Genomic DNA, 26,897 nt, shown 5'->3' on the forward strand with positions numbered 1-26,897 from the left:
GTGCTTTTTTCTCCCGATTCATTTTCTCTCTTCAAACCTGTCTGAAATATTGATCCAACACTCCTAATTGAAATACTTAAACCTCGTCACAACTTTAGCTCCATACAAATGGCGAGGGGAGTTCTTTCCATAGACAGGCAGCATAAGAGATTGTTTAAATTTTTAATGTGTTTTGGAAAAGGGGGACTGTTGATTGCCTTGCTTAGTTAATTATTTATTTTTAGACATAAACTGAATGTTGAAAATAAATTATAAATCATTGAACGTAAGTATTGTTTTTCGGTTTATCTTTTCCTCACGCTGCATGTATGTGATTGGTTATTAAAGGTGGGCATGTTAAAAGAAGCTGACATACAGTGTGGAATTTCTTTTGCTGTTAGGTACATTTCCATATGCCGATATGGGTAATAATTTCTGTTGTTGAAAGAGAGGCATTATATCTTAATTATATCATATTACATCTTAATATAGACATTATTTTTCGATAAATAGCTTCTTTAATTAAAATTGTCCTCTATTTCCTTTTGGAATCTATGTGTTTTATAACATTTTCCATCATGTAAAAGTTAGTTGAAAAATCACTTATTTTAATTGTGGTATGTATATTAACAACAATGTAAGTAGAACTCTTATTTATGCAATCGATAATAAAATAATTTTTCGATTAATCGATTTAGGTACATTGAAAGAAAAAAAAAGGATTTTTCGACAGAAAAAATGCTAATAATCGTAAGAGTCATTAATTAAATAATTGTTTTGTACAGTTCTTTCAATCTATTGTATTTGAAGTTTCAAAGCCAACAATATAAATCGATATACCTTTTACTTGTAGTTAGTGGCAACAAGAAAGAACATTTGTCCTGGTTGTAGGATTAGATATGCGCCAAATTTTTGAAAAATTTATAATTGATTCCAGAATAAATTTTTATTTCTTTTTCAAACGATTATCTCTTTATTATATATAATCTTTGCTTACTATATCCTTTTAATAGAATATAATTAACTGAATGCCCTCCAGATTGATTTGCCAACTACAGGCCCAATAACTACTAAAAATTGTATAGGGCATGTATTATTGTTTGCTAATGCGTGTAGGCTCATTATTTAATAAATTAGTTTTTTGCGAATTGGAAAAGCAAACACTGATCCTTCAATCAAAAAGTATAATAGATGTAAGTGTAATAGATGTAATTGTTATAAAAACTACATACTTTAACGTATACAGTTCAATTTTAAACCAAATCAAATTCATGTTCTTACAATAATGAGTTACGTTGATTTAAAGTTGTAAATTCTTACTCAATGTCAAATTTAACAAATGAATTTAGTTATACAGTCAATGCTAAACTTATAACAGTCCCAAAAAATAAAAATGTGACTTGTTTCTACACATAGGTGCAAGATAACATGTTTTGTTACAGTTTACTTTATTATTATTATTATTATTTTAATTTCCTATTATTAGTGTAATTAAAAAAAAACGGAACTTGTTAGATATTTACTGACCACAGATGAAAATTTCAAATGATGTAACCTTTCATTTTACAACTTTGCCTATAAATTATGGAAAACTGACATTAAGTTAAAAGTCATTATTTCTAAATCTCCAGTTTTTAATCTTGAAAATGATACCTTGTTGCTTAAAAAACATTAAGTTTAAAATTTTTGTCATCTGGTTGATTTAACTTGGAATTGCAAAACTAAAAACCTGTACAGTACAGAACAAAAATAAATAAATAATATAAGTTTCATTTTCCTTCTTATTAATAAACACATTTGAATAAAATTCTATTATATTTTATAATTATATATCATTTAACATGTTTCCCATATTTTCTTTGTTTTCGATAACTTTTTAGGATAAAAGAAGAAACAGTTTCTGAAATATCATCCATCGCTAGAATGCAAGCAACGTTTAGAAACTTTTGTAGTGATTGCTACAAAATTCAAATTTTGAGTCGAAAATCAAATATTTACCAAAAAAAAAACCACGAAAAAAACAGTAAAATTAAATGTCAAATTAGTTTGTAAAAGAACCGTTCTTTTAAAAAAATATAAAAGGTTAAAATAAAAATCGAAAAAATAAGCATCCCTGGAATAATTGTAACAATTTGTTGACAAACATTGCTGTTTTTAAGAAACTGATGGCTTTGCTGAGAAAAAATAATTCACCGATTTCATTGGATGGGAGTGCAAAAGCTTTCAGAAAGGGTGCAATAAAAAATCTATTATTAAATTATAACCAACTAATTTTTGGAGAATTTTATAAATTGAAAAATATTAAAACATTTTGAATAATTTTGTCAAACGAAAAAAAAATACCCCCAAAGAATCAGAACATACTATAGATTCAGCCCACAGCATAGAACAAATAAATAAATAAAAAAACTCATGACTTTTATATAAAAAAAAGTAATCCTCTTCTTCCACCTTCAGAACAATCTTTGCCTTTCCTAAACTGCAGTCTCCAAATAGGTCGAAGGTTTTTTCCATTCAACCATGAGAGGTCAAAGGTTTTTAGCAACCATGAGAGAGTTACAAGTGGCATTCAAGTTTAACAGGGTTATAATGGAGCAAATTTAAACGCAAGCAAAGTATTGCTTAGTCGATTATATTTCAACTGTTTGGTGATAAATTTCCATCTAAAAAAATGAATGTATTGGATGGTAAAATAATTTAAAGAAAACTTCTAGCTTTTCTTTAAAAACTCCCTGACTTTTCCCGAATAAAAAGATTTCCTGATAATTCCAGGTGGGTGGCCAACCTGTTACTTACTGATCCCATTAGTCACTGAAGACTGTATAGTGGTCCTAAATAGACCATCATTAGAATGTGATTTTGAATGCTGAACTTAATTTATAAAGCATAAATAATTGATACAGTTAATACAGCAAGTGTAAGTTAGAGTAATAAATCATAAAGTATGCAAACAACTAAGGAAGGACTCCATTATAATAACTTCCAGCATGCAGATTCTCATAACATAGTTTAAGAAATAGTAAACATTAAAGAGTACATATTTTATGTTGGCTATTTATAATTTCTAGGTGGTTATTTATAGTTTCATGCAAGAAGTAAAAATGCTAAAATAATTCCACAATTTTCAAATACCTGGAGTTTGCTTCAAACACTGGTCTAAACACTTCAAAAAAGTTTTCTTTGGAAAAGTTATTGACAGAAGGTACAGAGTCATCAAATTCAGGTCTACGCTGTCATAAGACTGTCGCTTTAATGGATTGCCTAAGATTTCATAAGCTGAAATACAAGACAGAATTATACTACTTAATGCAATTAAATTATGAAAGGGTGTAAAAAAAGCCAATAAAAGATAACAAGAACTATGAGTAACAGTAATTTATAAAATTCAAAAAAAAATATTCCAAGCTGCATTATTATTAGTAAATAAACAAAAGCAATGATGATCATAAACAAAAGACTAAACTTTATAAACTAGTTAAGGGAAAGAGCTACTAAAATTAAACAGGTCAACTTATTAATCCTGAATAAAGTTCATGACAATATAGACAAACTATTTACAATATTTGCATAACTGGTGTATAGATGATAAATAAATATGCATCTTTGTATGCTGTGATGAGATTTTGTCCAAAAATCTAGAAAAATATTTTTTTTCATTAAACCCCACAATACAATAATTTATATTTTTGACAGAAAGAAAATTTATGATTTTTAAACTACAATGAAATGAATTTTATGCGCCCATTTAAACAAAAAATTTAAAATAAATTATTTTAAAAAAATCCTTTTTTTCCCTTAATTACCAATACTTATAAGGTGTAATCATAGGACTTATCATAGTGGTCCTTTTCGACAAAGTTAAAGGGCTAATCTAGATGAGAGTAAGTCTCGAGTCGTTGTCCAGATTGAATCTATACTCATCGCTTTCGAAAATCCACTCCCAATCATCTTCTGTCAAAGACAGAGGTGTTTTCTGAACCATGCTAGATAGTATTTTGTGGTTCACTGTAAACGGGACGCAGGCTGCAGGACTCCTGGTATACGGGACACCTGTATTAAGTTTCTAGTAGACTGTTACACGTAAAATAGATTTTTCTGACAGTTGTGCCGATTTCACGGAGCCAGCTTTTGACTAGAAATCGCTAATAATGGTCTTAACCTCGCATTGTTTCCCTTTTGTGGTCTTGATCAGGTTGGCGAATCACTGCTCCCCCACTCTCTCTCTCTTTCTGTGAATTATTTCCGTAAAATGAATACCATATTTCTCGAAACCCAGAGATCCTTACGTGTTCAAGAGTTCGTCGCTCAATCACAGGTCGGCCGAAGACTCCGCGTGTAGCGAATGGTGATATGTCGGGGTCACAAAGTCCTTCAAGTTCCCTTGAAAAATTAATACATCTGGGAGTATTGATTCAGGAGCTCCCTTTTCTTCTTGATTGGGATCAAAATTACAAGGATACTGAGTTGAACCTATGTAGTCGTAAACCCAGAATTGGGCCGGTTGTTCAAAATCGGTTATATTACAAAAATAAAATAAAAAACAAGTAACCTGTGACTGGCCCGCTTTGTTTGTTTCAACTCCTCGCCATCGTGTTGCATCGTCTAGACGATGAAGACTGGCGATACTAAAGATAGGTAAACAAAAAAAAAAACGTCAAAAAAAGAGACAAAAGATTGTGCTATGCTAAGATGCTTTAAAACTTTATGCAACAATCTTTGGGGGAGCAAATGAGGTACCGTTACATAAATGCGATCATAGCGCCACTACCATATGATGTCACAGGCTACTTCGGGGCAAGATGTGTGCGAAAAGCTTAGCTATCATTTCATACATAACTTATTAGCGTATAGGTGCTGCTTTTTATTTATTTTTTAAAAACAGTTCCTTCCTTTAATTGGTTTCATCAAAGTAAAGTGACATTCTTTGAAATGAGGCAAAAAGTAGTACACCATACAATTCTAATTTTTTTTTATCAGTAAAGTAAATAAAACATAATAAATAATTATTAAAAGTCATTTTTGCATGAAATTATCTTCTGATAAATGAATTTTTAAATTGTGTACAAACTGTTTTCAATTCGCTTAAAAAGTTCTCGAGATACGGCGAAATATGCAAAAAAAAAAAAAAAAAAATATTAACTAGGACCAAACTTTAAGAACCATATTTTTCAGTTTGCTGCTACTCCTTACATTTGGAGGGTCAGAAATCCAAATCTGTCGGGAAAAAAAGGTATATTTATTTAGTGAAAGTACGCTTTTGAGTCTGATTTCGTAACTTTATATATCGTCTGCGTTAATTAATTAATTGTGGCAGGTGTGTAAAGAATGCCACTTGTAATGGACGAAATTGTGCATCGTATCAGCGAGAGGGCCTGAATCTAGCACTGTTTCAAGCAGTTTTCGTTTCCCGTTACACTGTGCGGCGAATGCTGCAAGATAAAGGAATGCATCCCTTCCATGCGCAGATAGTGTAGGGGCATGGAACCATCGGATTATCAGGCACGGGTCAGTTTTACCAAGTGGTTTCTCCAACAGATGGCTGTAAGGCCGGATTTTAGTGCACGTGTTGTTCACTGACGAATGCGTATTCACACGCGAGAGTATTTCGGATATCTACAACTATCATGTGTGGGCAACTGAAAACCCGTACGCAATCACGTTCGTCTCAGCAACGTTTCTGGCTAAATGTTTGGTGGAATCGTACAGGATCATCTGATTGAACCATACCTACTAACACGCCTGAAGGTAGATTCCCTTGTGTTTTTGCAAGAGGTGGTGGCAGAACTATTAAACCAGGTTCCAGGAATTTATTAAAACTACGCTTTTAATAGGAAAATTTTTTATTTTTCTGAGTCCTAAAACAAAAAATGAAGGGTTCAGCATTTTCGGAAGACGTCAGGGGGAAGGAGAGTTTCCTGACAGTTCTTACTATAAATGATGAGGCTGCTCTATGTTAGTTAAGACTTAATACCCATTTTAGTAAGACAAAAATGAAAACATTTTTCAAAAAAAGTTTTTTTTTTAAAAAGTCAGTTTTTTTTAAAAAAAATTCCAAATTCCCAATTTATTTTAGTTTTAGGTCTAAATCTCTTTGAGTTTCAACTTAAATTTTGATAAATAAAGTAGTGATAATATCGCCGTTAATTTCATGCGCTTTATTTAAAAAACAATAATTAATTAAAAAGTAACACATTGTTCTCAGACACAGAGCTGCAGTTGAAATTACGGTATCTATGCTATTTACTAAGTTATTAGTAGTACTAAATTATAAAGGTGATCCAAAATTTGTACTAACAAAATATTTTATTCCTTGATGAAAGTCTTCTTGTAGCTATAACGATACCAATGAAATATTCATTGCCCCCAATCACAGCGTTGCAGAAAGAGATTTGAGTGCACTGGCTAGTTGGAAAGTGATCAAAATTTCTATTGCAAAATTTCTAATTACAGACTCGAATGTGATTTAATAAAAATTGTATTAAAAAAAATAAACGTTTTTCATAAATTTGGCAAATTATGAAAATAGTTTTGTTTTCTTAAATAACAATATTTTAATTGACATTTTCCTACGCAAAACTAATTCACGTTAGTTTCAAAATTGATTACCTTAAATATGAATTTTTAAATGAATACAAATACTTCATAAAAATATGAATAGTCTAATAAATGAAAAAGTAGTTTTTACCATTCTCATTTAAACTAATTGTAGTTATCAAATTACTTTTTAGATTAATTGTAAAAAAAAGTAAGCCAAAACATAAAATTAAGACACCGTACGAAAATTTAAAATAAAATAAAATCAACACTTGAGTGAAAAACCGAGCTAAGTGAAGTCAGTACTAACAAAAACTTTTTACAAAAATTATTATCCTTCTGCGGTATCCATAGGATAGAATCACTTAGAATTTAAGATTTTCCCCTTTAATTTTTTAAAAGAAAACATATTCTCGAATTTGTAATTTTTTCTTCTGCCCTACAAATTTTATGAATAATCATTATATTTTCGTGTTTTATATGCAAAACATTTGCGTCGATTAAAAAAAAAAATTGCATTTAATGGCTGTTGGCGCCTCTCTCGGCTTTGGCTTCGTTGATCTTTTCATTTGGCGAAAAGAAGAGCTCTTGTTGTTTTTTGTTTTGATATCGTCGGACGTCTTCAAATGGCGTCATTCATCGTTTCGTTAATAAATTGTTAAATAGTTATATCGTAGTTCTTAATCATTCGCAAATACAGTCCGCATATCGACCCCCTCAACAAGGGCCCCAATCACAAAAACCATCTAAAAACTTTTTTAAATACTATATCTTATTTTCTGATCATCTAATTTTGATTTATAAAACTTTTTTTCTCTAGACTTGAGAATACTATTTCATCGTTATCATAAAACTAGACTTCCTGCTATCGAATTCTTAGAGCGTTGGTTTCAAAATTGTATAAAGAAGCTGGGTTGCAAAGACAATGGAATGGTTATCACACTTGGCGACGCTTCATCACAATATCTTTTTCTTCTTCTGGGTTGGAAACTTTTAGGTTTCTGAGTGTTTATTTGGTATTTTAATTTTTAAATATTCAAGCGATGTTTGAATTAAAGATGTATTAAAAATAAAACTAGTATAGCATTTTAATTAAGAGTATAAATAGATAAATCGAGATAAATTGATAATAAAAAAATCATGAATTGGGTTAGTTACAATTGGAAAAGCAATAAACTGCAGCCATTTCAGAATTTTTCTTGTCGCTATGGTATCAATATTTATGTTATGCCCCTTTTATCTTTTCCCAGCACAATAGACATGAAACTACGTCAAAGAACAGCAAATTTTTTATGCACTAATTAAGCTATTTAAATAAAAATATCATTCATTTTTGGTTTGTTTGACAAATTTTCTCTTAAGAATAATTTCTTTAAGAAACTAACATTTTCTCAAAAAATTAACGATTTATTCGGCAAGAAATAACATGAATAACTTACGTAGTATAGCTATCATAATTTTTAAAATCTAATTACTTCACAGTATAAATATTTTGTTTGACATTGTATTTGTGTATGAAAGATAATTTGAACGGTTTAGAATAGTTTTGAAAGGAAAAGAACATGCACTCGAAATGAAATTGTGAAATTTCGATAAATAAAAACATTTAATCACTCCATGTTAAATCTACGAGAAAAAGTTTTTTTTCCCGTTTCGTTAGGGTAAATCTCGACCCATCAGAGAATGTCGTAACACATATGTCGTAACTCTCGAACGAAGTTAATGGTCATTTGAATAGTAAGTAAATTCTACACAAAACTAAAAACTTTTGAATTATCAATACTGCACAATTTTAAAAGAATTACATCTAATTATTATTTTTTTTAATATCACCAGCGTGAAGCCGCATGGAGCCCTGTTCAGACTTTCCCTAACCTTTCATGGCTCTGCATACTAAAAGTTACCATTTCTAGTTCCAACCCATGCAGCATGAAAGGGCAAATAAACGTTAAAAATCCGTTCGTCCGTTATAAGGTTTTGGGCTTACGTTAAAATTACGTTAATTTCACGTGATGATTTTCACCATTTCTTCATTCGTTAAAACGTATACGATAAAATTACGTTAATTTCACGTGATGATTTTCACCATTTCTTCATTCGTTAAAACGTATACGATAAAATTACGTTAATTTCACGTGATGATTTTCACCATTTCTTCATTCGTTAAAACGCATACGTTAAAATTACGTTAATTTCACGTAATGATTTTCACCATTTCTTCATTCGTTAAAACGTATACGTTAAAATTACGTCAATTTAACGTTATCAATTTTCCCTTTAAATAATTCGTTAAAAATACGTACTTAAAATACGTTATTTTAACGTGTACATTTTATCCATTTTTTGACCGTTTTTAAAAAACGTGTTATTAACGAAAAATTGACGTTTTGTTGCATAGTTATATTTACGTAAATTGTTTGGGATTATAAACGTAAATTTAGTGGTAAAAATGTTTCAAGCAAAAAGGATGAACCTCTGAGAGACCAAGAAAGATAATCTTTTACGTCTCACTTGAATTCGAATAAACTGAACATTGCAGATTTTCATTACAATTCATATTTAATTTTTAATACTTATAATTATTTTTGTTTTATTAAACTGGTTATAAATATTTGCTTGTTGATAATATTGAGTCGGCTCATTATCAGTAACTGACAAGGGAACTATGAGTTTTAATTCTTATATAACTAAACTATGATGAAAATTAAGAAATTTTCCAAAATACTGAATAAAGTAAAAATTTTCCACTACTTGACATGCAACGAACATAACGTAAAAACACATTATACTTAAATTTAAATTATCTCTGTCCAGAACAAGAGTCGTGGTGTAGTGGTTACAGCGTTCGCCTCAAGGGTACGGCGTCCTAGGTTCGAGCCTACTCTAGAGTGGGATGTTAATATGCGAATACTAATAATTATTATTATTCAAAGATCTTAATTTAAAAAATTTATTTTTTGTTATTATGTAAAAATTGATTCACTATTTTTTTATATTGCAATTATCGCTCGCCATACGAGTTTTTAAAAAATAATTCATAATATACAATATTCTAATTATTATTTTCTACTTCAATCAACATGAAATAGAAACGATTATTTTTGGTTAATTTTGTTAACATTTATTTATTAATTTCTTACTTTGCAATAATCGCTTACCGTATATAAGTTTTTTCAAAATAATTGCTAAGAAATGTGTTTACTTTTAAATTCCATGTTCTTACTGCATGAAAGAGACATTTACTTTATTTTAAAATACTGATTTAATTTTTTTTCCTTCCAAAAACTTCATAAATTGTAAAAATAGAATTAAAGTATTTTGAAAAATTTATCAATCTTGATTCTTTAATGTATATAATATTTATTAATGAAAAAAAAAATACATATCAAATAACAGGTAAAAAGATAATTCTCATAATTAGTTTTCGTAATAAAATTTAGTGTGGGAAGTTTTAAAATATTGGTTGTTATTAAAAGACGTTTTTACACACAACAACGTTTTTACAAATTTATTAAATTTTGCTTTGAATCTTGAATTTTATAATCTGGAAATTGCTTAATTATAAAATCTTAATTGCAATAAGTAAATTATTTATGAAAATCATATATAGTAAAAAATAATATGAATTTATAAAATATAAAAAATAATATAAAATAGCATAAAATATAAATAATAATTGTAAGTTTTGTTGTAATGTCAGAAAAATAATTTTTTTTATAAGAGCAAGTAATGATAATTCTTTATTTCTTTGCAAAATATTATTTATGAGTGAGTTTTTGTGTATGTGAAATTGAAGTACTTTTAAAAATAGTTAGAGCGTTAGTTCGGTTTATTTTTCCGAGCTGTCAGTTTTAGGCTTTCTTGGATTGAATAGTCTGTTTTTTTTTTTTTTTTTTTTTTTATCATATTGGGCAATAATGTTACATAACAGGGAATTTTAGTAAAATTTACCTAGGGACACAATGCTTGGAAGGTTTTAAATAGTTAATGAAGTTAAATAAATTGTTTTTAATTATTTAGATCATATAAATAAAAAAGAAAAGGAATTAAGTAAGGAAAAGAGAAAGTTCCTCAAAAATTGAAGTTAAGACCTAAATTTTGCAATGCTAATACATAGATCCTAAAAAAAAAAAAAAAAAAAAAAAAAAAAAAAAAAAAAAAAAAAAAAAAAAAACACCTTTAAGAAGAAAAAAAAGGTTCCGCAGTGGACTGATCGTTAAGACACGGTTCCCAACAGATCACCGAAGTCAAACATCACTGGCTGCGGTCAGTGTGCGGGTGCCACTTGGATCAGTCTGCGTAGGGACCGAGGGTGTGCGGTATTGGTCCTCGTTAAACTGTGCTACCGTAAAGTGCTCGACTTCGCGCGCACGTCGTCGGGCTACCGAAGCGGGGATGCCATCCCCTCCGCAGAGGATCAAAATTGTGATGGCATGTCTTCGGATCATCCTCCGGGATGTTTCCCAGACCGTCGCCAATAGCCCATTGTGCAGCTCTAGTGCGACGTAAATTAACAACAACAGCAAGAAAAAAAAGAAGAGAGAAATTAAATATTTGTTTTTTTCATATTTTGACAACAGTGCGACAAATTTTTTTCTTTGTTTTTTGACCAAGATTTTTTCATTTAGGCTTAGTTCCCGGTTAATAGGGGTTTTAAGGGCCATTCTAGTCCTTGACGGGGCGGTGCTCGATCCTCGACACCACCGAGTACATGCGATATATGTGCTATTAAAATCTGTGGAATCGAGAGGCCTGTGGTCAATCGCATTACTGTGCCAAATGTACAGGGATCTGGAGAAAATTTCCTACCCCTTCAGATTTAAGTCTAAATGGATGATAAGCCTAATGTACAGCTCTAGTGCGACGTAACTAAAACTCCTACCTTCATTAATTCGTAGACACATTATCTGTTTACACTGTGTTATCTGGGAATAAAATTTCAACAAAATCTTTTTAATGTATACATACATTGCTTTTAAAATGAAGACAAATATCAGCAAGCGAAAAAACAGATTCATAAGAATTTACTTTTTTTTTATTTTATCTAAAGCACTGAAGAGGGAAACGGAACGTTTAACGAAAATGGATCCTTCCAGCTGAAATTAAATATAAAATATTTAATATATTATATGAAAATAACTTGATCCACTAGAAATGTTAACAACTTGACACCCTTTTTTACCCTTATTGTTATAATCAAGTTTTCAAATGCATGATATTACCTCTTTTTTTTTTTCTTTTCTCCGAATGAAATCGTGATTTAAAAGGTGCTTTTTATTTAAATGTGTATTTTTTTATGTAATAAATATTTTATGAATTTTTTCAAACTATTATTTTTAACACGGTCATCACCAACAACTAAAAATGATACCTAAATCGTGAGACCATGCCTTTATGCATGCCAATTAATGTATGTAAAATCTTCACCTACGCAGACGAGAAAAACAAAAAATAAGCACGAAATTTGAGAAATAACATGTAATCATGATATAATAATTAAAATTAACCAGAGATAAATAAATGTACATGTTGATCCCATATTATGTTAATCGATAAAACTTTTACATTGGTGGATGTAGTTAGATTAAATCTTTTTGATTTGATGGAAGACCTAAAGTAGAATGTATTCTACAATATCTTTCTTACTCTCATTTCAGATTAAATGGAAATCCTACAATTTATGGTTCATTGATCAGCCTATATGATGCACAAAAAAATCAATGTATATTGTTAGTTTTACAGTTTTAAAATATAACATAATTAATGTCTCATTTAGTTAAATTACTATAGTACGATCCTCTAATTCCTTACGATTGGATATGAAGTTCCTGGTTAGAGGAAGCAAAAAAGTGTAAAGTTTTAAAATAAATAATCACGTATTTTAAATAATCTTGTATGTCTTACGAATCAGTGATCTTAATTTATAATATTTATCTTTTAATAATAAATTATTGTTATAATAATTTTACATTTCCAGAGCATAAAACAGCAATTTTTATGAATTCATGAAAATTATAAAAAGCATTAAAATCGAGTTTTTTTATGTACAAGCTATTCAAATAATATTATACTAGTAAAAATAAAATACTATTATATCTCTGTAATGAAAATAACATTACATAACAATATAATTCCATTTTTCTTTAAGTCATCAGGTAAAATAGTAATAATTTTTTAAAAAAAAGCTTGACAGTTTTATTTAACTTTTTTAAAAATATTATATGAAAGTTATTCTACAATGTAGCATTTTATTCCAGGTTTAATTAGAATAATAATAAGAAAAATAAGAAGAAAAATCAAAAATAGAGAAAAAATTGATTAACAATATAGATTCAAAAGTACTCTCCACATTGCTTTCAGTTATTTGAGTTTTTGTTTTACAAGTGGATTAAACGATACTAAGTTTCAACTTTTCACTCCTTTTCCGTGGGAGCAAGTTCTACACAAGGATTGCTACCCCTACACTAGCTACCCCTACATTTATTTACTTTGTTGCACGCGTGTGTTTACATACGCCGAATTCAATGGTAAGTTCTTTTATTCCTTACTTTAATTATTACTATTTTAGAATGTTAATTCATTATAATGCTTCACTGTCAAAAAAAGTAAATAATTACTGTAGTTAATTCTGCTTGAAATAAACACAAATATTCTAAGCCTATCATTTGCGAAGTTTAACAAACTATGACAAAACGTAACGATTTTGGAAAAAAGCAAGAGAATTTGTTGAATCTCATTTACTGTGCTTAATGTAAAGAGACGAAATACAGACCCGTTATATACGATTGTTATGCAGTTAAGATATTTTTAATAAAATCATGAATTTTTGGAAAGTTTTCTGATGGTACCTAAGCTTAATCAAGGAATATTAATCTGAAATACTGAGTTAAACTAGTTGCGATCTTATGTAAAAAAAAATTCTATTTTAAAGCTTTAATTATCAAAATTATTAAATTAATGCTGCATTATCTTATTTACCTGACAAATTTTGTTGCTATAATAGGAATAACAATTAACAAAAAGTAACAATTATAAGCATTATTCTGAAGATAATACTTAAATGTCATTAATCATGGTTGACTTTACACACCAAAATATGAGTAGAGGGGATATTTTCCTTCTGTGATTTGCTGCGCCTATTATTGTGGATTTCAAACTTGCATACATTTATAAAAGAAAACTTGTAGAGGTTTGCCAGGGGGTAGTGGCTACAAGATATACCCTGTTGAGTTTCTTCCCATGTTTTGTTTTCAGTGTGATGATAGCCACTGGAAGTTACCAAGACCTGTTGATTATTCTGCCACAGGTGATGATAAACTAATTTTCCGGAGTGGAAAAGAATTTTAGCTAGATTTATAATGTAAATTTTTCTGTTTCACTAATTTTAGGGGATATTTCCATATATTAACCTGTCACACTAACTACAATAGCCAAGCTACCAAATAGATATAAACTTGAAATTTTTTTTGAAAAAAACATGAATGTTTGCCAAATGGTTACGAGTTATATCTTTCGAGTTGGTCCCTTTCTGTGATTTTTTAACTTTCTTTCAGTTTCTCCGATACCAGAAGTTGCCAAGACGTGCTGATTATTCTGCCATTGTTCCTTTTATAGAGATCTCCCCTGATTTTATGAATCAAATAAAAGGGGATGTTTCCCTATTTGAACTAGATTGTGCCAACTAAAAATGTTGAAACAAGAAAAAAAATATATATTTTGTACTTTGCAAAAATTTAAAAAGAAGTATGTAGAAGTTTTCCTGAGGGTTGCTTCAACTTATATTCTCTGAGTTACTCCCATTCTGAGATATTTTCTTAATTTTTCGTGGACCGCTGGAAGTTTATAAATATTTATCCATAGGTAACAACATAGAAATACTCATTAAACTTTTAATTCCCTATTAGGGTTACTTCTGTATTGTGAGCAGTTATGCCAACTGCTATCGTCCAGGCACCAAATAGATTTCTAACTGCTAACTTTTTAAAAGAATATGTAAAGGTGTGCGAAAGGTAGCTACGAGTTATACTCTTCAAGTTGATCTCCGTTCGTTAATTTTTTTTAGTTCCTCCTGGTTGCTGCGTGGAAGTTGCTTAGAAGATATAGTGATTATTCACCGGCAGATCATGATACGGGCATTTTTCTTACTGTTTTGCCTACTCAGTACGAGATGGCATTTTTATTAGCAAATGAGACGAGACAAGTGTTATGTGTGAAACAGTCCTATCATATTGTTATTAATTTGAGCTGTCTTATCTGCTTACCTACTATTGTCTTATAAAGTATAAAAACTATTAGTTGTTGCATTTTTAAAAAAGTTGAGTAGTGGCATTTTCTTTTAACTTTACCTTTTTAAAGAACCAAGGGTTAAACACGCTTGATTGGTGTAAATTTTACAAGAGTCTATAGCAGATGGTTCCTCAACCAAAATGTCGTGGAAGTATCATCTTATCAAGCTATTGCAAGAGAAAATCTCACATGGACAAAATAGTTTTTTGACTATTTATTTTCCAACATGATATCTTTAAAAAGAAAAAAAAACACCCAGTTGAACATTTACTGGAAATTTTTCTTCTTATTTTTGAAACAGTTTTTGAAATTTATCAGCTAAAACGATATGGAAAATAATTGCAGTAATTTTCAATATTAAATTATCTTTAGAATTATTCTTATTCAAGCTTTTATTTAAATTTACATTGCTGTTTAAAACTTTTTTAATTCTTTTATAGTCACTGTATTCTAAAAATATGCCTAGGCAGAGGTCTGTCAAGGCCAAATTTACTACCGTTTAGCAGTACCTTCACAAATTCAACTTTAGAAAAAACATTAGTTTAAACAGTTACATTAGTTAGTTAAAACAAAATTATTTCGTGTTAAATTAAGAAAATAATTATTATTATTTTTTGTTAACACAGCATATTTGCCATTTTAAATTAGCAACATATATGTTTGTTTGTATTAAAAGTATTTTGCAATTAGATCTTAGTGCTGGAGAGTTTAGTCGCAGATAGCTCAAAAACATTCTGCCACAAGATTTCAAATTATCCTTGTTTTAATTAAAATAAGCCAATTGTATATATGTTTATTTATATATATATATATTTTTTGTGTACATCTGCAGTTTTCTACAATTCCGCATATTAGAAATTGAACTTTCAATATTGTTAACTTTAATCAATGATTTTATATCTATGACTATACATATGATATTTTCTATTTATATGATATATCTGTCTATGATATTATCACTTTATTTTTATAAAGTTTTTTTTTTCAATAACTTCTGCACTATATTATTATGCTTACATTAAATTAAAAATTTTTTGATTTCATACTGTTTGAAAACATCTTTTATTTAAATATCTTATTTTTCCTAGTGAATGTTTTTGTGTTTATTATTTGGTGTTGAAGTATTAATGATTAACATGCTTTGAAACACGATTCATTGTGTATATCAAGGTTGCAAAAAATGCTTACTTTTCTCTAAAAGAGTTAGACTGACTAGTTTTCATTAATTTATTATATTTTCTTGCATTTTACTGTATACATTTAGCATACTTATGTTCCAACTTTTTATTTTAACAAAAACTATTAAGTAAAATTTACGTTAAATGTCTAATATTGCAGAAAACTTGTAAGTTAAGTAGTTCATGCAATGGAAATTATCACTACTACAAACTATATGAATTACAGTTTGACAAAAAAATATATATTTGTTTTCACATCTGTAAATAAGTTTAAAAAAATTTTGATATATCTGCTCTATACTTGTTCAAAAAAATTTTTATTTTATTTTTTTGCAAGGGTGTGGAAAGTTGGTAATTTTGTTTTGCTCATATATATATATATGCAGCATTAAAAAAGATAATTTCTAATTAGTTCCAAGCATAAAATTATCATTTTTTGAAACAATTTTAAGTTTAAGGCTGTTCCTCCGAATTGTTTTTATAGTCCAAAATTGCTATACTGCATTACTCCAAACATTCTGTTATGTTGCTACAATTAACTAACACCATTGTGTTCCTTTCATTTAATCACATTTTTCGAGGAAATATTTATTAAAATATTTCTCCAAAAACTGTGTTTTGTGTGTGAAGTTTTTTTTTTTTTGAAATTTTTTTATCCAGTCCTTTTTAAGTGGTTTAAACAAATAAAGTTTTTACTGCCCCCAAGCAACCTGATTGTAACACACTAGGGTCAAGGAACACAGAACCTATTTTTCCCACCCTTCCTATTTTTCCCACCATTACTAAGAATTCCGTTGTGGAAATGAATTTCTATATCACCAAACAGCTTTCTAATGTATTTTGGAGTAAAGTGTTACGTTTTAGCAGCGATTTTACAGAAATTAAAGAATTTTCAAAATAACCATTTTTTGTTTAAAAAAGCTTTAACAGAGGCAATTGTAAAATGTAATTCTTCACTTGAACTAAATAATATATAGTTTAACAAATTACTGAATTTGTTAAAATTACTCCTTTTGTATATTAAAGATACTGTTAGTGTTAAAAGGCATAGTATTTTTACTGTTTTAATAAATGAGAAATTAAAAATTACGTAACTGAAACTAATCGAATTGTGTTTCTGAACTACAAAGTTCTTGCAAAATATTCTGAAGAGGAATGAAAATTGCAGCCAAGGAGCAATAAAAAAATGAAAAGAATGAGAGAGGAAAATAAAATTCTGATGATAAGTAAATAAACAGAAAGTATAGGGCAGCTTTTAGGAGTACTTTACCTGACAATGGGCACATGTCGTGGCAAGTACTGCAGTTATGAGAAAAAGTAATTTCAAATAGGAGTGTTTTGTGAATAGTTTTGTCTTGATTTTAGGTCAGCGTGGGTAAACCAATTGACACCTTTATTCCTTCATTGTTCCCCCATTAGAAATGTGCTCTTACTTGTTACCAAAGCAGCCAACAGCACCAGACTAAAACTCTGGAGGAGTTCTCCTCAAAGCCACACAAAAAATAATTTTATGTTTTGTTTATAACTTACTGCTGGCTTCAATGTAAGATTTAGTTAGGATAAAAAAAAATTATGAAATATTCTAATTCAGATTTGTGCTGTATATGTATGTAATTTTGTTGTGTAATATGTGACTAAAACTTGTAAAATAGATTTTCTTATATCTAAGTATTTGGATGTACTCAATCGATATATACTTAGTAGAAATTCCATGAAAATAACAAACAGTTTTAATATTTTTTTAAAAATTTTTATTTAACTGTATTTTATCTAGTCAGTATTGCTTCGTTTTAGAAATCTACTGTTGGCTGTAACAATTTAATATTATTGTCCGGTATATTTTTTTTTCATATGCTAAAATATTTATTTGTTTTCCAGGAACAGTGCAGTGAAGAGGTGATAGTAACAGCGGGATGGAAGAAGTTATGAATGTTTCAGATCTGTGGCGATGTGTTATAATTGTAAATCTATATATTGTAAATATATTGTATGATAGTTGTAAAATAAATAAAACTTAATAAATCTTATTTGATTTAATGTTTTTTTCTGTATTTAAAATTATTTAGTTAACTGCTCTTCTGGATTAAAAATTTTAGTTTTACAAACATAAGACTTAGAAAAATTGTAATTTTAGTAAGTAAACAAATCAAATAGTAAATTTGGTTAATATTTTTTTTTTACTTCGTGTGTGTGTTAAAGTAAATTTTAGTCAAATTTTTCAAGCTAAAAATTAAAATATATGCATTTAAAAAAAAAAAAATAATGAACCCAAAAGCATTCTAGAAGAGTAGATAATTTCCAGCAAGCAATTTGGAAACATGGACTTCAGGACAGCAGTAGATTTCTTAATTATTAATTTAAACTAAAAAAAAATATTTTTTTTCCATATGGGTTTGGAGAATCATGTAAGTATTGAGTAATTTTTTCTTCTACCAATTCTTTATATTACAAACTTTTAGGAATGAAAAATGTAAAAAATTCCTGAGGGACATGAAACTTCATAAATAAACTAGTATGCTGCTGTGAAGAGGTAGAAAGATTTGCATTCCATATTCGTTGAGTTATAATTTGAATTGTAAAAATTTACAGAAAGTGTGAGATTAAAAACAAAAGCTTTTTCTAGGATTCTAAAAAAAAAAACATGAATATCGGCTATTTTCCGTTATTTTAGTTTTAGTTCGAAAAGAATTAAAAGTTTTTTTTTAAATTAAAAGTAAATGCTATATTTTTTAGTGTAATTAGTGCAGCGTAAACATTAAAATACGGAATGGTTTCTTTCCTTCTTAGTTAAAAAAAACAAACTTAAAATATGCTATTGTTAACAATTCGGTTAAAATTACGATAAATTGAAATTAATTTAGTTAAATTTTCGCGAAAAATTTATCAATTCACCTAGCTGAAAATAAGCGTTAAAAATATTGATATATAAGCGTTAATAATGCGTAAATAAAGCTCAAAATAAGCGTTAATAATACGTAAATAGTATGGATAAAATAAGTTTGTATTTTGGTTAAAATAACGTAAAATGTACGTTATTTTAATAAAAATAAGCGTTAAAAACACGTAAATATTCTTGGTGAAAATAACGAATTTATAGAACCAAAAATATACGTAAATAGTTTGGTGAAAAAAACGTAAAAAATACGTTAAAAATTGGTTACGAAATTCACCTTAGTCAAAATAACGGCAAAAATCCGTCATTTTTACGTTAAAAACAGCCCAAATATAAACGCTTTTTTACCTAATTCGAGACTACCACTCGAAACGGAAATAAAACGTTTTAAATAAACGTTTTTTTGCTCTAAACCTTGTGGCATTTTAACGTTATTTTCACGTAATTAATACTTATCTCTGCTGCATGGGAAGGTATACTATTTACATTAGGAAAGAAAATGCATTCAATTCATTTATAAAAAGAAAAAGTCCCTTAAGAAACTATAATTTCAAATAAAAGTTTCTTTTTGTTTTAACCGATTAAATATCTTATTTAATAAAGAATCTGATCAATTGTTTCCAATGTGATTTTTATTAGTTATTATTATTTGTTTCCTTTTTTTGCATCGCACATTATTTTTTAATATTATAAAATCAAAACTTGGGAAGACGATGGCAATGAAATGAAAGAATCACCTTCGCTCGAAACTGTCGGAGAAAGAGTGAAAGATAGGCGCTATTGTAAATTGGCGAAATTTGATTGTGGTTAAGAGTTCTAAAAAATGTATGATTTTTATATATATATCCGCTGTTGAACAGCCGATTTAATTTTGGGTTTATGATTACTAATGTTCAACTCAGTAGCCTTGTAAAATTTAACCAATTCAGAAGACAAGGAAACTCCTCCATCAGTACCCCCTGAGGTATTAATTTGCTATGGGAGCATGGAGGACTTTGCGACTCGACAGATTTAACGAGCATCAGTCACGGGGAGTCTTCGGTCTGCGGGGATCGAACCCACGACCTCTTGAATAAGGGCCCAGTGCCATACCAACCAGACTATATTGACCCTATGATGTCTGATTTAGAAAAGTGCTTCCCGGACAGCTGCTGACACCATAATGCATGGCGTTTTCATCAATGTACGACGGTCTCACCTTCGGCTGAATGCGTTAATGTTGTCGACTAGAGCAGTTCTTGTGAAGATTTCATTTCGTTGAATAAAATAATTTATCGTCATTTTATCACTTTCTTTTCATTCCATCTCTCTCTGTCAATCATTTCGTGTTACAGCATGTTTCGTGCTCTCACAACCAATTGTATAGGATGATTTGGGTTCTATCACCCTCACTTTATATAGCCCCTGGCCACATTATTCGACACACTATGTAAAATACTAATCATCAGGTGATCAGTTTTATTGTTTTTACGCGAATGAAACCGGTTTGCTCTTGTTTACGCTCGTGTATCAATGGCTTAAATGAGACGATATATAATATGACGATTGGATAAATTAGAAGATATATTAGATACATATAGAATTTTATATCAGGTATTATAATAGTATATTATAATAAATAGACGAAATTATTATAGGCACTGTAGTTTTTTAATAATGCACGTTTTCCAGGAGTTTATAGGCAATACTTTTGTATTTAAACATAAATGTAAGGGATTTTTTTATATACTTCCTAATTGTATTTATTTTTAACGTATTGCATTACGATGTTAACAACCAATTGATATAAGAGCGTAAACAAGTGCAAATCGGTTACATCGGCGTAAAAACAATGTATAGCAACACCTGATAATTATAATTTTGCCCTTACAGTGCGTCTAATAATTTGGCTAGGGACTGTATATATTATATAAAAAAATAAACAGTCTATCTAACAAACAGACTCCGGACAACACGCAGACGGATTTTTGATCGCTTTTTGGTCATTTCAATGAGGTTTATGAAATACCATTTTGAATGTTATGATACGCGAATTTTCAATTTGATTTATCTATTTTTTATACGCTACAGATACATTTCAAAACCACATCATTATTCCGTACTTATTTTTGACCATTTCCAAAAATAGGTTTAAGGTCAAAATATCGCATTCAAGTAATAACTTTTTTTTAAATTCACAACGTACTTATTCCATCGTTTTCTACTTTTTTCAATTTCCTTTTGCCGACGTTTCCAATTTCCTAAGCAGCGATTTGGCCATTTCTGTAAAATTTAGTTTCATTTCCGATGTTTTGATATGATATTATTACGAGAAGCAAATTTAGAATTTGGGTAATCACATTTTGAAGTGTGAAAATCAACTTTCGAACTTACATCTACATTGTTTCAATATATTTTTTTTCTGAACATGTTCTTTGAAACCCCACTATTTAAAACATGTTACAGTACTACTTAGAATTTCGAATTATAAAGTAATCACATATTAACAGGCATAATTAGCGACTATTCAATCATGAATCCATGTCATTTTCCGATGAATTCCTCATAGTTTTTCACATTCCCATATTTTTAATTTGAGATTACGTAGGACACCTGAATTTCGAATTATAGAATGAGCACATTCTGACGCATTTAACTTACGACATTCACTAATAAATCGAGGCTGCTAACTGATAATTTTTCAGTCCTTTTTCTGCGTTTTCTTTTTAAAATGTAAGATCCTGATATATGATATTATTGAGATAGAAGTTACGACTACAAGCAAACTTCTATCTCAATCAATTTTTAACAGGCTACGGAGTGTTTGGAGAACACCAATATAGATTATTCCACAAAACTCCAGAATGCAATTACTGTGGTGAATATCAATCTATTGATCACTTGTTAATGAAATTGTTCTCAATTCCAGACAATCCGGGGCAATAACTTTAATAATATTGGTCAACATCAATGCTATGATAACCTGACTTGTAGAAATATCATAAAAAAAGATTATTAAACAAACTTTAGAGGATGTATTGGGGGACGGTCTTTAATGCAGGGGTGATTGTGAACCCAAGTCAAAATTCCGGAAAATTTCCCGAGTTTAAAAAAAAAAAAAGTTTAAATTGAAAAATTAGAAAAAAATTTAAACTAGGTTTTTCTAGGAGAAGTAATTAAAATTTACAAATATGTCTTTCTTTCTTGAGTTTATGATTATAACTATTTACTGATAAAAAATGTATCTGGCTCTCCCTTACAAACAAAATAAACTGTGTTTTTAAGTTCCACCTTTGAAAATTTGATTTACGGAAACTTTTGTGATCAATGATTTTTTGAAACGTCTGGACCTTCGATCTCCGGAAACTTCCGGATCACTGTTAGCGAAAAATCCGGAAATCCGGATCTTTTCCGGAGCACAATCAGCCCTGTTAATGTCTCGGAACTTGTTCCTTCCAGCTTGGGTGTCTCATTTTTTTTTTACTACGTTTTTTATAAACTCTTCTTTTACTTGCGCCAATTTTATTGATATTTACTTTTGTACTATTTAATTGGTTTTAAAGTACTGTTTTTAAATGTTTTACAATATTGTTCTTTTGTAAATTTTGCACGTTTGTCTTTTAAATTGTTCTTTTAAATTATTCTTTTAATTGACACTTTTAATTGACACTTTTAATATTTTGCTGTTTTAAATGTTTATCACCTTACATGATTTTAGCTGCTCTACGCCCGCCATGTTCATGGGCTGTTGCCATGTCTGATGTGTATTTTATGTTTGTACTGTTTTCTGGATTTTTTTTATTTTTTATTTTAATAAACATTTACCCGTATGCCCTAATTAAGGGCGGGTCGGGGTAAATTCTTCCATATGATATTATTACGTCACGCGATTAAGAAATTGAATTATCACTTTTTAATATTGCTCTCGACCCTTTTAATACAAATTCATATCTGTTTCTGAGCATTAGTAATTTATTCATTGCTTTTCATGATTCATTGCGGCATAATTTTACGAAATCTGATATTTTTATACAAATTTGATAATTGGATACTAGATACAACTTACTAGTTTGACAACAATAAGTTTTTAAATTAATCTTTTTACAAAGTTGCCATTTTTCTGAAAATTGTCAATTTTTAGCTATTTATTGTAAAAATAGTAGTCTTACCTCGAACTTAGTAGCAAACAATCGAATTTTAGTTGCTATTGGTAGCTTTTTTCTTCACTCTTAAAAATAAAGGCCGCTACCTGAAATTGCAAAGAAAACAATGAGAAATCAAACATTATAATAAGTATTTCAAAGCACACAAGTTCGAAAATTCAGGAGAAAGAGAAGGAACTCAAAAGAGATGGATAAATTTTCTTTATACTTTGATTCGAGTTTTTTTTTAATTTTTTGTCTGATATACAAAACATTTGGTGGGGGTTAACGATTTTCTATTAAAATCTGGAAGTTTGCAGGGAAAATTCTAATTCATAGACTCTTTGTTAACAATATGCTTAAATAATTCTCATATTTTTTAGCAGATTGAATAACTATTAAAAAACAAAGGGTTATTATTTAGAGAAAAAATTCAATCGTGTTTTCTAGGTAAAAAATAAGCTAAAACTCTTTTTGGTCATTTTTTTTTTGGTGGAAAGGTTAACGATTTTTTGTTTTGTTTTGTTATGGGAAAAAAATCAGACTTTTTTTTATACTTAATTTCGTTGTAACTATGTTTTGGTGGGTGCTCCAAAGCATAATAAAAATTTTTATGCTTTAAGATTTGGAGGTCAAATTCGAACTTGCTTATAGGTTAAAAAGTAGCTAAATTTTGATTTAACCATTACTTAATTTAGTGGGTGGGGTAACGATTTCCAAATATGGGATAACGATGGCTGAATTAAAATTTCTGAAAGCTTGATAAAATTTTAGTAAGTTTGTTTCTTTGTAAAATTAACGACTTCCTTAATCGGGAGCACAATACAGTTTTAGCATTTGGAATTTTTAAAAAAAATGCTTAGATTTATTAAGTGTATATAAAAATCTGCTTTTGTCAGAATTTTTTTTCTGCAGGATATCAATCTTGGGCTTAAGCTGTCTTAACATTGACCAAAATTTAAAGGCAATATTAAAATTTTCATTTTTTTAACAAATAGTTGGGTACTTGCACTTCAGGAAGAAGATCGCAGGTACCCACTCATGTGATCTATGACGCCAGTGCCAGCTGATCATTTATAAGGAAAATAGCGTGTTAAAATCGAGCTAATTTTCTCCACATAAGTTAGAATGATAGTTAAAGTGAAGTTAATTAAATAGCGTGTCGTGTTGCACATCAAATTCGTTGAAATGTAATTCTTTCTTCTCTTCGTCTTTTACTTAACTTAGAATATTTATTTGTGTATTTTATTGTAACCAGGATATAATTTTGTTTAATGTACCTGACAACTTCAGTGCATAATTAGTTTATGTTCTTTATGTCCTATCTCTGTTCTAAATAAGAAATATATATGGAGAATTAAAATATTTGCGTGAGAATATAGAATGTGTCACTTAAGAGAATTGATACTTGACGGGCCTGGCTTACTCGAAATATAATGGAAAGAGCACAGTTGCTAACATATACCAATAAACGAATACCAAGTTTGGTCAACAACAACCAATTATGATACCCACACAACATCACTTGCAGGTATCCCTTTAGCTTAAACTTACTTTAGTCATAACGTTTCGTTTGAATAGCTAACGGAAAGTTTTGGTGAGCTCACGATTTGGTACAATAGGCTAATGTTTTGAGCAAAATTCAAACTTCTGATTCTTCTTGGGTGACTAAAAATCAGTTTTTGTCGTTCTTCGTATTATTATTTTTTTCTAAGCAATAACTTTTTATAAGGGTAAAAATGAGAGTCTCAATAAACTAATATTTCAAAACAAAATATGTAAATTTAGTTTAAAAGTTAGCTCTAATCAGCGAAAAGATGTAAAAAAAAATGCAGAAAGTTTAAAAGATGTAAAAAGTCTAGTGAGCAGACTTGGGATTTCGGAAGTTAGTCCATATTAGCTAGCACTACGAGGTGAAATTTTGAATTTGATTTCACAGTGGTAGATTTTTTAAGAATTAACTGAAAAAGCAGGTTTGGCCCTAATTTTTATTTGGAATGAAAGTTTTTGTTCTAAACATTTTATACAGCAGGCCAACGCTTTGGGGTAAAACTAAAACTTGTGGCTTCTGTGTCAAAAATCAGTTTACATTTGCTTTGACTATAGTAAACTGACTGGAAAAAAATCTCAAAACCAAGAAAGAGATAAACTAAATTTAGTGGGCTTGTTTGTACAATTAAAAGATTATGTCCATGCAGATTTCGCGCTAAGCGCATAAGTTTGGTGCTACTAGCGCCACTGTGAACATGCAAATCAGGGTTGCTTTAAATACGTGTTCAACAGTTCGTAAACATTATTTTTCGTAAGCTTTTGACATCGTGAGTTGATGTTAGGGAATAATGCCTTTAAGAAGATCTTATCTTAATACAGCTCTCACGATCAGAACTCAAAAAGGACGGTGATCTTAATACAGCTCTCCCGGCGTCTTACAAATCAGCAATGAATCAACTACTGGTATTCGTTCATCGAATTCAATCACAGATATAATTCTGGTGGGGGAATACTGTAGTGTATCTGAAATTTCAAAAATATAATTCTGATTCACTTGTATATAAGACATGTTAACTCGATTCTGTGGTGGGGTAACTTTCTATAGTAGAAGGTTGACGGTGTCAATAACTACTATTCCCACATTGGTGACCTGGACGTGATGTGAACACGGTCCACATTGAACAGTTGACTTGCTACTTATGACGGCGACATTGTCCACCTCAAGCTGTTGCTTCTCAGTCTCGATCACACACAACGTACAGCGTATACACTCGACTGCTAAAGGTAACACAGGAGCGATCACGACAGTGAACTTAATACAGCTCTCCCGGTTTCTCACGAAACATCCACGAATCAACTAGTGGTATTCGTTCATCGAATTCTATCTCAGATATAATTCTGGTAGTATACGCACTACAATGAATTTTTATTTTTGGAACTGCTTTTTTTGTGGTTCTTTTTATTTTGTTTTTCTACTGAACATATCATAAATATTTTATGACAAATTTAAAACACTTTATGTATAAATTGTAAATAAGTGTAAATAGTATTTATTAAATGCCTTTATTCATAAAGCTACTCATTTCACTTCAATCCTACGCCTAATTTTAAACGACGAGAAATCTGATTGACGCTTTTTGATAGTTGTTTCGCAGACGTCTCCTAAGATTCACCTCGTGTTTTATCCACATTACGTCTACCATAGTTATTTATGAAACATCTGTTCTTAGGCCATTGTGGATTATCCATAATTAAGTAATTAGAAAACGTCTAGTTATGTTTGATCAACGATGCCTAATGGATAACGTGGATGAATTCTGGACGTCTGCAGGATGGATTTTACTGTATGGAAATAAAATTAAGATTGTTTGGATAAAAATTAGCTATTATTCAATTAGGATATAGACATTTTGTTGGTCGAAATAGGTTAACGATTTGCTTGCTTGGGTTAACGTATGAAAGCGAATTTCAATCTCGGTTAAAAATTAGTTCTTCAAATCATGTTTTGATAAAATTTGACAATTGGGCAAGTGAGCTAAGCTAATTCCTTAGTTAGACTACCGTTTCGGTTTTGACAATTGTAATTGGGTATAATATGAAAAAAACACAACTACTTCGATTTAGTAGGAACAACATATGACGCAATGCTAAACGAATGGAATTTAGTTGTTGTTTATTTAGTTATTGTTACTAGTAGTTGTTATTTGTTTTAGTTGTTGTTTATTTAGTTTCAATAACTTTTCTTTATAATGCAATAAAATCTGGCGAGCAGCTATTTAAACGATCGAACACTTCGTTTGTTTATTTGTGGCTTGAAGTTAGGCTCACAGAAAATGCCGTTCATGGGTTAAATTTAGTTGGAACAACACAACCTGTGACGTAGGCTATATTATACCCAATTGTATTTTAATGTTT

At 29.6% G+C, this 26,897-nt stretch overlaps 1 long non-coding RNA gene across 2 annotated transcripts in view; it reads right to left on the minus strand.

The window, feature by feature from the left end:
• Positions 1-26,897, minus strand: part of LOC107445708 (uncharacterized) — a 102,247-nt gene that overhangs the window by 59,380 nt on the left and 15,970 nt on the right. The window contains exons 1-2 of one of the 2 annotated variants that reach the window (XR_015435322.1): positions 23,019-23,104; positions 3,112-3,255 (exon numbers count right to left, since the gene is read on the minus strand). The exons of the other annotated variant lie outside the window; for it this stretch is intronic. This is a non-coding gene — a long non-coding RNA (uncharacterized LOC107445708). Of the gene's footprint in view, positions 1-3,111; positions 3,256-23,018; positions 23,105-26,897 lie in introns of those variants that run through there. 2 annotated transcript variants of the gene reach the window in all.

The sequence above is a fragment of the Parasteatoda tepidariorum genome, chromosome 7, assembly GCF_982258835.1.
Source record: "Parasteatoda tepidariorum strain Cologne lab strain chromosome 7, Ptep-v5.0, whole genome shotgun sequence".
Taxonomy (NCBI): domain Eukaryota; kingdom Metazoa; phylum Arthropoda; class Arachnida; order Araneae; family Theridiidae; genus Parasteatoda; species Parasteatoda tepidariorum.